We start from the raw sequence: 13,680 nt of genomic DNA on the forward strand, positions 1-13,680 counted from the left end.
TAAACCACAATATTGGACACAAGTGACTATGCATCTTTCCCCAGACCATCAGGAGATTATTCGTTTCCTTGTGTTATATAATCTACATGACGTATTAGTACTTGGATTACCATGGTTACAAATTCATAATCCAGTCTTGGACTGGAGATCAATGTCTGTGCTGAGCTGGGGATGTCAGGGGATTCATGGGGATGCACCTTTGGTTCCCATTTCTTCATCTACTCCCTCTGAGATTCCAGCATTTCTGTCAGATTTTTATGATGTCTTTCAGGAGCCTAAAACTGATTCTCTCCCCCCTCACAGAGAGTGTGACTGCGCTATTGAGTTGATTCCCGGTAGTAAATTTCCTAAGGGTCGCTTGTTTAATTTGTCTGTACCTGAACATACTGCTATGCGGGAGTATATCAGAGAATCTTTGGAAAAGGGTCATATTCGCCCCTCTTTGTCTCCACTGGGGGCAGGGTTTTTCTTTGTGGGTAAAAAGGATGGTTCATTGAGACCTTGTATCGACTATCGACTTCTGAATAAGATTACAGTTAAATACCAGTACCCGTTACCTTTACTGACTGATCTTTTTGCTCGCATAAAGGGGGCGAAGTGGTTCACTAAGATCGATCTACGTGGTGCGTATAATTTGGTGCGGATTAAGCAGGGGGATGAGTGGAAGACCGCATTTAATACGCCTGAAGGCCATTTTGAGTATTTGGTAATGCCTTTCGGTCTCGCGAATGCCCCTTCCATTTTTCAGTCCTTTATGCACGATATTTTCCGTGAATATCTGGATAAATTTATGATTGTGTATTTGGATGATATTTTGATTTTTTCGGAGGACTGGGAATCTCATGTTCAACAGGTCAGGAGAGTTTTTCAGGTTTTACGAGCTAATTCTCTATTTGTGAAGGGCTCAAAGTGTATTTTTGGGGTTCAGAGAATTTCCTTTTTGGGATATATTTTTTCCCCTTCATCTATGGAGATGGACCCTGTTAAGGTTCAGGCTATTTGTGATTGGGTACAACCTACTTCTCTAAAGAGTCTTCAGAAATTCTTGGGATTTGCTAATTTCTATCGCCGATTCATAGCGGGTTTTTCTGCCATTGCTAAACCTTTGACTGATTTGACCAAGAAGGGTGCTGATGTTGCTAATTGGTCCTCTGCGGCTGTGGAGGCCTTTCGGGAGCTTAAGCGCCGCTTTTCTTCTGCTCCTGTGTTGCGCCAGCCTGATGTTTCGCTCCCGTTCCAGGTTGAAGTAGATGCTTCCGAGATCGGAGCAGGTGCAGTTTTGTCGCAGAAAGGTCCTGACTGCTCAGTGATGAGACCATGTGCGTTTTTCTCTCGAAAGTTTTTGCCCGCTGAGCGAAATTATGATGTTGGAAATCGGGAGCTCTTGGCCATGAAGTGGGCATTTGAGGAGTGGCGTCATTGGCTTGAGGGTGCTAGACACCAGGTGGTGGTCTTGACTGACCACAAAAATCTAATTTATCTTGAGTCAGCCAGGCGTCTGAATCCTAGACAGGCGCGCTGGTCGTTGTTTTTCTCTCGATTTAACTTTGTGGTTTCATATCTGCCTGGGTCTAAGAATGTGAGGGCGGATGCCCTCTCTAGGAGTTTTGAGCCTGACTCGCCTGGTGATTCCGAACCTACTGGCATCCTGAAGGATGGGGTGATATTGTCAGCTGTCTCCCCAGACCTGCGGCGCTCTTTGCAGGAGTTTCAGGTGGATAGGCCTGATCGCTGTCCGCCTGGTAGACTGTTTGTCCCTGATGACTGGACCAGTAGAGTTATTTCGGAGGTTCACTCTTCCGCGTTGGCAGGTCATCCTGGAATTTTTGGCACCAGGGATCTGGTGTCTAGGTCCTTCTGGTGGCCTTCCTTGTCTCGAGATGTACGTATTTTTGTGCAGTCTTGTGATGTTTGTGCTCGGGCTAAGCCCTGCTGTTCCGGGGCCAGCGGGTTGTTGTTGCCCTTGCCTATTCCTAAGAGGCCTTGGACGCACATCTCTATGGACTTTATTTCTGACCTTCCTGTTTCTCGTAGGATGTCCGTCATCTGGGTGGTGTGTGACCGTTTTTCCAAGATGGTTCACTTGGTACCTTTGCCCAAATTGCCCTCCTCCTCTGAGCTGGTCCCTCTATTTTTTCAGAATGTTGTGCGTTTGCATGGTATTCCTGAGAATATAGTGTCTGACAGGGGTACTCAGTTTGTGTCTAGATTTTGGCGGGCGTTCTGTGCCAGGATGGGCATCGACTTGTCTTTTTCGTCTGCATTCCATCCTCAGACTAATGGCCAGACTGAGCGTACTAATCAGACCTTGGAGACTTACTTGAGGTGTTTTGTGTCCGCTGATCAGGACGATTGGCTTGATTTTTTGCCACTGGCAGAGTTTGCCCTTAACAATCGGGCCAGTTCTGCCACTTTGGTTTCTCCATTTTTTTGTAATTCAGGGTTTCACCCTCGCTTTTCGTCCGGTCAATTGGAGTCTTCGGATTGTCCTGGAGTAGATGCTGTGGTTGATAGAATGCATCAGATTTGGGGACAGGTTGTGGACAATCTGAAGTTGTCCCAGGAGAAGACTCAACAGTTCACTAATCGTCATCGGCGTGTCGGTCCTCGTCTTTGTGTTGGGGACCTGGTTTGGTTGTCTTCTCGATTTGTTCCTATGAAGGTCTTGTCTCCTAAGTTTAAGCCTCGGTTTATCGGCCCTTATAGGATTCTGGAGGTTCTCAATCCTGTGTCCTTTCGTTTGGACCTCCCAGCATCTTTTACTATTCATAATGTTTTTCATCGGTCATTGTTGCGGAGGTATGAGGTGCCGGTTGTTCCGTCTGCTGATCCTCCTGCTCCTGTGCTGGTTGAGGGTGAGTTGGAGTATGTGGTGGAAAAGATCTTGGACTCCCGTGTTTCCAGACGGAAACTTCAGTATCTGGTTAAGTGGAAAGGCTATGGTCAGGAGGATAATTCTTGGGTGACAGCATCTGATGTTCATGCTCCTGATTTGGTTCGTGCATTTCATAGTGCTCATCCAGATCGCCCTGGTGGTTCTGGTGAGGGTTCGGTGCCCCCTCCTTAAGGGGGGGGTACTGTTGTGAATTCTGTTTGTGGGCTCCCCCGGTGGTGTTTTATGGTAGTGCCACTTATTTGCCTTCTTCTATCCTTGATCACCTGTTGACACCCATTAGGGGAGTTTCCTATTTAAGGCTGCTTGGCTGCTGGTCTGATGCCGGCCAACAATGTATCAGTAGCATTCTGTTGCATTCTCCTGCCTCAAGATCCTGTTCAGCTAAGTTGTATTTTGTTTCTAGTTTATGCTATTTTTGTCCAGCTATTTGTTATGTGACTCTCTGTAGCTGGAAGCTCTCGCGGACTGAAATTGCCACTCCAGTGGCATGAGTTGTCACTGGAGTTTTAAAGTAATTTCAGGATGGTGTTTTTTAGTAGTGTTTTGAAGTTGACCGTGAAGTGACTCTTTCCTGTACTTCTGCTATCTAGTAAGCGGACCTCACTGTGCTAAATCTGCTGTTCATCCTACGTATGTCTTTTCCTCTTGACTCACCGTCAATATCTGTGGGGGGCTGCTATCTCCTTTTGGGGTTCATCTCTGGAGGTAAGGCAGGCCTGTATATTCCTCTGATAGGGGTAGTTAGATCTCCGGCTGGCGCGTGGTGTCTAGGGCATCGTAGGAAACACTCCCCGGCTACTTCCAGTGTCGTGTCAGGTTCAGGTCACGGTCACTTTAGTTCCCATCACCCGAGAGCTAGTCCGTTGTTATTTTGATTTCCCTGCCATTGGGAAAATCATAACACAGTCCTGTGTGTGGCATCTGTCTTTGTTTTTCTGCCACAGAAAACCTACAGTATAACAGTGGGCCTGATTTCTTCACAATTCTCCCTGAAAAAAAAAACAAGTGGGAGATTAAGATTGGCAAATCTGCATCAGCGCCAGTCCTGTGTGTGGCATCTGTCTTTGTTTTTCTGCCACAGAAAACCTACTGTATAACAGTGGGCCTGATTTCTTCACAATTCTCCCAGAAAAAATAAAACAAGTGGGAGATTAAGATTGGCAAATCTGCATCAGTGCCAGTCCTGTGTGTGGCATCTATCTTTGTTTTTCTGCCACAGAAAACCTACTGTATAACTGTGGGCCTGATTTCTTCACAATTCTCCCAGAAAAAATAAAACAAGTGGGAGATTAAGATTGGCAAATCTGCATCAGTGCCAGTCCTGTGTGTGGCATCTATCTTTGTTTTTCTGCCACAGAAAACCTACAGTATAACAGTGGGCCTGATTTCTTCACAATTCTTCCAGAAAAAATAAAACAAGTGGGAGATTAAGATTGGCAAATCTGCATCAGTGCCAGTCCTGTGTGAGGCATCTGTCTTTGTTTTTCTGCTACAGTATAACAGTGGGCCTGATTAAATCACTTGTCTCCCATATCCAAAAAAAGACAGTGCTGTCTGTGGTATCTGTCAGTCATTTTGTGCCACAGGAACTATACTGTGATATAGTGGGCCTGATTAAATCCCTTGTCTCACAAATAAAAAAAAGAGGGAGATTTCTATTGCCAGTGTGTGCATCTGCGTCAGTCCTGTTAGTGTCATATCTGCCAGCCTCTTTCTGCCAATCAAACTGTGTAGTGTAATACAGTGGGCCTGATTTTTCCCTGCATTCTCCCACACATAAAGAGGGACATTTCTATTGCCAGTGTGTTTATCTGAGTCAGTCCTGTTAGTGCCATATCTTCCAGCCTCTTTCTGCCAATCAAACTGGGTAGTCTAATACAGTGGGCCTGATTTTTCCCTGCATTCTCCCACACATAAAGAGGGACATTTCTATTGCCAGTGTGTGCATCTGCGTCAGTCCTGTTAGTGCCATATCTGCCAGCCTCTTTCTGCCAATCAAACTGTGTAGTGTAATACAGTGGGCCTGATTTTTCCCTGCATTCTCTCACACATAAAGAGGGACATTTCTATTGCCAGTGTGTGCATCTGCGTCAGTCCTGTTAGTGCCATATCTGCCAGCCTCTTTCTGCCAATCAAAATGTGTAGTGTAATACAGTGGGCCTGATATTTTCCTGCATTCTCCCACACATAAAAAAGGGAGATTTACATTCACAACAAGTTCACGTACACCTTCTACCTGGTTTTACAGGACCACATAACGGTTGTTAGTTTGGTAACATTTTTCCAAGAATGAGGAAGTCTGGTGGAAGAGGTCGTGGCCATAGGCGTTCATTGCCAGCTGGTAATGATGGTAGTGGTGGTGTTCGTGGAGCATCAGGTGGTCGTGGGAAAAGCAATATAGCCCCTAAGTCTTGAGTTGTTGAGCCAGCGTCATCGTCTGGCTACACAAGGCCTCGAAGGCTCCCTTTTCTGGGAGTAGGAAAACCGCTTTTGAAGCCGGAGCAGGAGGAACATGTATTGGCTTTCATTGCTGACTCTGCCTCCAGCTCTTTCGCCTCCTTCTCGGAAAGTGCCAAATGTCAGAGCAGTGCATCGTCAGTGGATGCTCCCGGTCAGGAACAAGTCGCTTCCTTGTGTCCTTCACCCAGAACAACAGTGAAGGATGCGTCAGGCGACACAACAGGTTACTCCATGGAGCTGTTTACACATACCATGCTTGGTTTAGAAAGGGAAATTGTTAACAGGTCATGCCCATTACAAGATGAATCGGACATGGAGTGCACAGATGCACAGCCACAGCCAGATTATTATGCTGTTCCTTTGACTCAGATCAGAACATTGCCCTCGCAGTGTACTGATCCAGAATCTGACCCCGATGAGACTATGGAGCCCCGTCACGAACGCTATAGCACCGGCTTACACGGTGACCCAGAGGAAGGTGCACAGGACATAGAAGAGGAGGTCATAGATGACCAAGTTGTTGACCCCGATTGGCAGCCATTGGGGGAACAGGGTGCAGGTGGCAGTAGCCCTGAAGCGGAGGAGGAGGAGCCGCAGCAGGCATCAACATCGCAACAGGTTCCATCTGGCAGGCCCGTATCTGGCCAAAAACATGTGGCAAAACCAAAACCAGTTGTAGGACAGCGTGGCCATCCGGTTAAAGTAGCTCAGTGTGCAATGACTGAAAAGGTATCCGATAGTAGGAAGAGTGCAGTCTGGCATTTTTTTAACCAAGATCCAAATGATCAGTGCAAAGTCATCTGTAAGAAATGCTCAAGGACCTTCAGCAGAGGTCAGAATGTTAAAAATCTAAATACAAGTTGCATGCGTAGACATTTAACCACCATGCACTTGCAAGCCTGGACAAACTACCAAACGTCCCTTAACGTTGTAGCACCCTCTCACAATGAAGCTAGTCAGCAACGCGACATCCCTTCCCTCACTGTAAGCCCACCGTTTACCACACCACCTGCAGGTAATGTGGCGGTTTCGTCGCAAGGCCAAAGCAGTCAGGGAATCACCAGCAAGAATACCATCACCAACCCTCTCTCAGTCACCCATGTCCACTGGCACCCCCTCTAGTTCCACCCTATGCAGCTCTCCAGTCCAGCTCACCCAACATGAGACTCTCGTTAGGAAAAGGAAGTACTCATACTCTCATCCGCATACACAGGGTTTGAACGCCCACATTGCTAGACTAATCTCGTTAGAGATGATGCCCTACCGGTTAGTTGAAAGCGAAGCTTTCAAAGCCCTGATGGACTACGCTGTACCACGCTACGAGCTACCCAGTCAACACTTTTTTTCCAGAAAAGCCATCCCAGCCCTCCACCAGCATGTAAAAGACTGCATTGTCCATGCGCTCAGGCAATCTGTGAGTAGAAAGGTGCACCTGACAACAGATGCATGGACCAGTAGGCATGGCCAGGGGCGTTACGTCTCCATCACGGCACACTGGGTTAATGTGGTGGATGCAGGGTCCACAGGGGACAGTAATATTGGGACAGTTCTGCCGAGCCCACGGTCTAGGAAACAGTTGGCTGTAGGTGTTCATCACCCCTCCTCCTCCTCATCCTCCAGCTGAAGCGAGAGCTCGTCCACAGACCGCAGTCACATGACCGCTCCATCCGCAGCTGCCACTGTTGCACACGAGGTGTCCAATTATGGAACAGCTAGTGGCAAGCGTCAGCAGGCTGTATTGGCAATGAAGTGTTTGGGCGCCAACAGACACAACGCGGAAGTTCTGTCCGAGTTCTTGCAGAAAGAAACTCAGTCATGGCTGGGCACTGTACATCTTGAGGCAGGCAAGGTAGTGAGTGATAACGGAAGGAATTTTATGGCTGCCATAGCCCTTTCACAACTGAAACACATTCCTTGCCTGGCTCACACCTTAAACCTGGTGGTGCAGTGCTTCCTGAAAAGTTATCCGGGGTTACCCGACCTGCTGCTGAAAGTGCGCAGACTTTGCTCTCACATCCGCCGTTCGCCCGTACACTCCATCTGTATGCAGAACCATCAGCGGTCTTTGAACCTTCCCCAGCATCGCCTAATCATCGACGTTGCAACAAGGTGGAACTCCACACTGCACATGCTTCATAGACTGTGTGAACAGAGGCGTGCTGTTATGTATTTGTGGGAGGATACACATACACGGGCAGGCAGTTGGATGGCAGACATGGAGTTGTCAGCTGTGCAGTGGTCAAGGCTACAAGACCTGTGTCAAGTCCTTCAGTGTTTTGAGGAATGCACATGGCTGGTTAGTGCAGACAACGCCGTAATAAGCATGAGCATCCCCCTAATGCGTCTGCTGATGCAAACTTTGACGCACATAAAGGAGCAGGTGTCTGCAGCCGAGGACGAGGGAAGCCTTGATGATATTCAGCCATTGTCTGCTCAGGGAAGTCTACAGGAAGAGGTGGCGGGTGAAGAGGAGGAGGACGAGGAGGATGATGGGGATGAGTATTTTTTGGATGAGGAAGCTTCTCAGGGGCCAATAGAAACTGCTGGCGTTGCAAGGCCGGGTTCAGAGTTTTTGAGGGAGACAAGTGACGTTGATTTGCCAGAAAGTGCTCCTCAACCCAGCATATGCACTGACTTGACAACTGGAACATTGGCCCATATGGCGGATTATGCCTTGCGTATCCTCAAAAGGGACCCACGCATTATAAAAATGATGACCGATGACGATTACTGGTTGGCCTGCCTCCTTGATCCTCGCTATAAAGGCAAATTGCAAAATATCATGCCACATGAGAACCTCGAACAGATATTGGCAACCAAACAAGCTACTCTTGTAGACCGTTTGATTCAGGCATTCCCAGCACACAGCGCCGGTGATGGTTCTCACACGAGCTGCAGGGGGCAACAGGGCAGAGGTGTTAGAGGTGCACACATCCGAAGTGGTGTAGGACAGAGGGGTTTTCTGACCAGGTTGTGGAGTGATTTCGCAATGACTGCAGACACGACAGGTACAGCAGCATCAATTCAAAGTGACAGGAGACAACATTTGTCCAGTATGGTTACTAACTATTTTTCCTCCATTACCGATGTTCTCCCTCAACCGTCATTCCCCTTTGATTACTGGGCATCCAAAATAGACACCTGGCCTGAATTGGCCGAATATGCATTGCAGGAGCATGCTTGCCCAGCAGCTAGTGTGCTATCAGAAAGAGTATTCAGTGCTGCTGGTTCAATACTGACCGAAAAAAGGACTCGTCTGGCTACCCAAAATGTTGATGATCTAACCTTCATTAAAATGAACCACTCATGGATTTCAAATTATTTTGCCCCACCTTTCCCGGCTGACACCTAGCTTTCCTGTGAAAAGGTCTTGCTTTGGGACTGGTGTTACTGACTGTTCCAATCTCTTAATTTGCAGCTGCTGTTTGTCCATCATACGACATGTTTACACCTCCCTAAATGGCCTATCTCCCCCCACGGGGCCGTGGTCTCGCCACTTGTCGCAAGCACCCGTCAGAGTGCCGTTTGTCTGAAGAGGTGGGTGTGCCCACTTTTGGTCGACGGCACTGGCACTGGGTCCCTCATAGTACAATGAAGTGTCTGGCGGTGGTGGCGCGCACCCAACGTCAGACACACCGTTGTAACATGAGGGGCCCTGGGCTTGTACCGCCGGCCAGGAGAGAGTGTCCCCCCCAGGTCAAACAGTGCTCTACCACTTGCAAAATTATCTGTCGCTGCTTCACCACTGTTTAGTCTATGCGCTGAAATCCTTCAATGGCTGGCACAGACAATAACAATTTGTTGACATGTATGATGCTAGTTAAAATAGTCCGGGGCCCTGTCCTACATTTACACCAGTAAATACTTTGCGCCAAATTACAATGTCTGAAAGTCAGCATAGGAGCACACCCCTGTACCTAAGTATGCCACCCTTTTTATTTTTTGTGGTTTTGCTTTTTTTTGGGATACATTAACATCAATTTAATTTTTGGGACTCGGAGTACTTACTGTGTCAGACAATCCTTCCAATTGTCCTCCGCTGACCACACCAATGCTGCCTGTGTACCCCTGTAGCCAAATTTAAGCTGCATAGAGCCTATTTTAGTATTTTGGGCCTAGGAAGTCTGTCTGCGGTCCCTCCTTCCAATTGTCCTCCGCTGACCACACCAATGCTGCCTGTGTACCCCTGCCACATAATGGAAGCTGCATAGAGCCTATTTTATTATTTTAGGCCTAGGAAGTCTGTCTGTGGTCCCTCCTTCCAATTGTCCTCCGCTGACCACACCAATGCTGCCTGTGTACCCCTGCCACATAATGGAAGCTGCATAGAGCCTATCTTATTATTTTAGGCCTAGGAAGTCTGTCTGCAGTCCCTCCTTCCAATTGTCCTCCGCTGACCACACCAATGCTGCCTGTGTACCCCTGCCACATAATGGAAGCTGCATAGAGCCTATTTTATTATTTTAGGCCTAGGAAGTCTATCTGCGGTCCCTCCTTCCAATTGTCCTCCGCTGACCACACCAATGCTGCCTGTGTACTCGTGTAGCCAAATTTAAGCTGCATAGAGCCTATTTTAGTATTTTGGGCCTAGGAAGTCTGTCTGTGGTCCCTCCTTCCAATTGTCCTCCACTAACCACACCAATGCTGCCTGTGTACCCCTGCCACATAATGGAAGCTGCATAGAGCCTATTTTATTATTTTAGGCCTAGGAAGTCTGTCTGCGGTCCCTCCTTCCAACTGTCCTCCGCTGACCACACCAATGTTGCCTGTGTACCCCTGCCACATAATGGAAGCTGCATAGAGCCTATTTTAGTATTTTGGGCCTAGGAAGTCTGTCTGTGGTCCCTCCTTCCAATTGTCCTCCGCTGACCACACCAATGCTGCCTGTGTACCCCTGCCACATAATGGAACCTGCATAGAGCCTATTTTATTATTTTAGGCCTAGGAAGTCTGTCTGCTGTCTCTCCTTCCAATTGCCCTCTGCTGACCACACCAATGCTGCCTGTGTACCCCTGCCACATAATGGAAGCTGCATAGAGCCTATTTTATTATTTTAGGCCTAGGAAGTCTGTCTGCGGTCCCTCCTTCCAATTGTCCTCCGCTGACCACGTCAATGTTGCCTGTGTACCCCTGCCACATAATGGAAGCTGCATAGAGCCTATTTTATTATTTTGGGCCTAGGAAGTCTGTCTGCAGTCCCTCCTTCCAGTTGTCCTCCGCTGACCACACCAATGCTGCCTGTGTACCCCTGTAGCCAAATTTAAGCTGCATAGAGCCTATTTTATTATTTTGGGCCTAGGAAGTCTGTCTGCGGTCCCTCCTTCCAATTGTCCTCCGCTGACCACACCAATGCTGCCTGTGTACCCCTGCCACATAATGGAAGCTGCATAGAGCCTATTTTATTATTTTAGGCCTAGGAAGTCTGTTTGCGGTCCCTCCTTCCAATTGTCCTCCGCTGACCACACCAATGCTGCCTGTGTACCCCTGCCACATAATGGAAGCTGCATAGAGCCTATTTTATTATTTTAGGCCTAGGAAGTCTGTCTGCGCTTCCTCCTTCCAATTGTCCTCCACTGACCACACCAATGCTGCCTGTGTACCCCTGCCACATAATGGAACCTGCATAGAGCCTATTTTATTATTTTAGGCCTAGGAAGTCTGTCTGCTGTCCCTCCTTCCAATTGTCCTCCGCTGACCACACCAATGCTGCCTGTGTACCCCTGCCACATAATGGAAGCTGCATAGAGCCTATTTTATTATTTTAGGCCTAGGAAGTCTGTCTGCGGTCCCTCCTTCCAATTGTCCTCCGCTGACCACACCAATGTTGCCTGTGTACCCCTGCCACATAATGGAAGCTGCATAGAGCCTATTTTAGTATTTTGGGCCTAGGAAGTCTGTCTGCGGTCCCTCCTTTCATTTGTCCTCCGCTGACCACACCAATGCTGCCTGTGTACCCCTGCCACATAATGGAAGCTGCATAGAGCCTATTTTATTATTTTAGGCCTAGGAAGTCTGTCTGCGGTCCCTCCTTCCAATTGTCCTCCGCTGACCACACCAATGTTGCCTGTGTACCCCTGTAACAAATTTAAAAATGCATAGAGCCAACTTTTTTAGTTAACACATACTACCTTTGTCTGTCTGCGCCACTCAATCATGCTGTCCTCCACTGAAAAAGCTGAGCTTCAACCTTCAGGCTCTCATTAAGTAGTTGTTTATATAAGACAGCAGTTGCCCTACTACTTTGGTTGGGGCCTAGTAACGGTGTCTGCCGCTCCTTGGTGTTCCCCTCCAGGTTTCCTTGTCTGAGCTTCAACCTTCAGGCTCTCATTAAGTAGTTGTTAATGTAACACTGCAGTTGCCCTACTACTTTGGTTGGGGCCTAGTAACGGTGTCTGCCGCTCCTTTGTGTTCTCCTCCAGGTTTCCTTGTCTGAGCTTCAACCTTCAGGCTCTCATTAAGTAGTTGTTTAGATAACACTGCATCAGGCTTACTAGTTTGGTTGGGGCCTTCTAACGGTGTCTGCCGCTCCTGGGTTTCCTCCTGTTTGTTTTTCTTGAGCTTCAACCTTCAGGCTCTCATTAGGTAGTTGTTAATGTAACACTGCAGTTGGGGCCTAGTAACGGTGTCTGCCTCTGCTTGGTGTTCTCCTCCACTGAACAAAGCAGTGCCGCCTGTTTCCTACTGTTACCAATTTAGAACTGCATTTAGCCTAGTTACTTATTTGGCCCTACTCACTGTGTCAGCCTCTAATTACAGTTGTCCTCCACTGAACAAAGCAATGCCGCCTGATTAGTTGTTGTGAATTCTGTTTGTGGGCTCCCCCGGTGGTGTTTTATGGTAGTGCCACTTATTTGCCTTCTTCTATCCTTGATCACCTGTTGACACCCATTAGGGGAGTTTCCTATTTAAGGCTGCTTGGCTGCTGGTCCGATGCCGGCCAACAATGTATCAGTAGCATTCTGTTGCATTCTCCTGCCTCAAGATCCTGTTCAGCTAAGTTGAATTTTGTTTCTAGTTAATGCTATTTTTGTCCAGCTATTTGCAATGTGACTCTCTGTAGCTGGAAGCTCTCGTGGACTGAAATTGCCACTCCAGTGGCATGAGTTGTCACTGGAGTTTTAAAGTAATTTCAGGATGGTGTTTTTGAGTAGTGTTTTGAAGTTGACCGTGAAGTGACTCTTTCCTGTACTTCTGCTATCTAGTAAGCGGACCTCACTGTGCTAAATCTGCTGTTCATCCTACGTATGTCTTTTCCTCTTGACTCACCGTCAATATCTGTGGGGGGCTGCTATCTCCTTTTGGGGTTCATCTCTGGAGGTAAGGCAGGCCTGTATATTCCTCTGATAGGGGTAGTTAGATCTCCGGCTGGCGCGTGGTGTCTAGGGCATCGTAGGAAACACTCCCCGGCTACTTCCAGTGTCGTGTCAGGTTCAGGTCACGGTCACTTTAGTTCCCATCACCCGAGAGCTAGTCCGTTGTTATTTTGATTTCCCTGCCATTGGGAAAATCATAACAGTTTGGCCGGCCCACATGTGTTTAAACTATGCACTAAAGTAGGAAAGGATATGAAAAGGTTTTTTTTTTCCTTCTGTGTTTGGAAAGTGCACCTTAGTGCTTATTTGTACTCCTTGCTTAAATTGCAGTCTTCAGCCTTTTTTTTTTTCTTTTTTTTCCTCTCCTCTTAATCTCTGAATGGCTTTGGTTACACCTGTTTGAATCATGGATCCACAGAGTTTGGTTGCAGGTCTGAATAACCTGGCTACAAAGGTCCAGAACTTACAAGATTTTGTTATACGTGCTCCAATGTCTGAACCTAAGATTCCTATACCTGAATTTTTTACCGGAGACAGATCCCGTTTTTTGAATTTCAGAGAGAATTGTAAATTGTTTTTGTCTCTGAAATCTCACTCTGCTGGTGATCCTGCGCAACAGGTTAAAATTGTTATTTCTCTATTGCGGGGTGACCCACAAAGTTGGGCATTTGCATTGTCGCCAGGGGATCCTGCGTTATTAAATGTAGATGCGTTTTTTCTGGCTTTGGGGTTGCTTTATGAAGAACCTAATTTAGAGATTTTGGCTGAGAAAGCCTTGATAGCTCTTTCCCAAGGGCAAGATGAAGCTGAGATATACTGCCAAAAATTTCGTAAATGGTCGGTGCTTACTAAATGGAATGAGTGCGCTCTAGCAGCTAATTTCAGAGAAGGTCTCTCTGATGCCGTGAAGGATGTCATGGTGGGGTTCCCTGTGCCTACAGGTCTGAATGATGCCATGAAATTGGCTATCCAGATTGATCGGCGTTTACGGGAGCGCAAATCTGTGCACCA

This window comes from Ranitomeya variabilis, chromosome 1 (genome assembly GCF_051348905.1).
Source record: "Ranitomeya variabilis isolate aRanVar5 chromosome 1, aRanVar5.hap1, whole genome shotgun sequence".
In the NCBI taxonomy this organism is placed as follows: Eukaryota; Metazoa; Chordata; class Amphibia; order Anura; family Dendrobatidae; genus Ranitomeya; species Ranitomeya variabilis.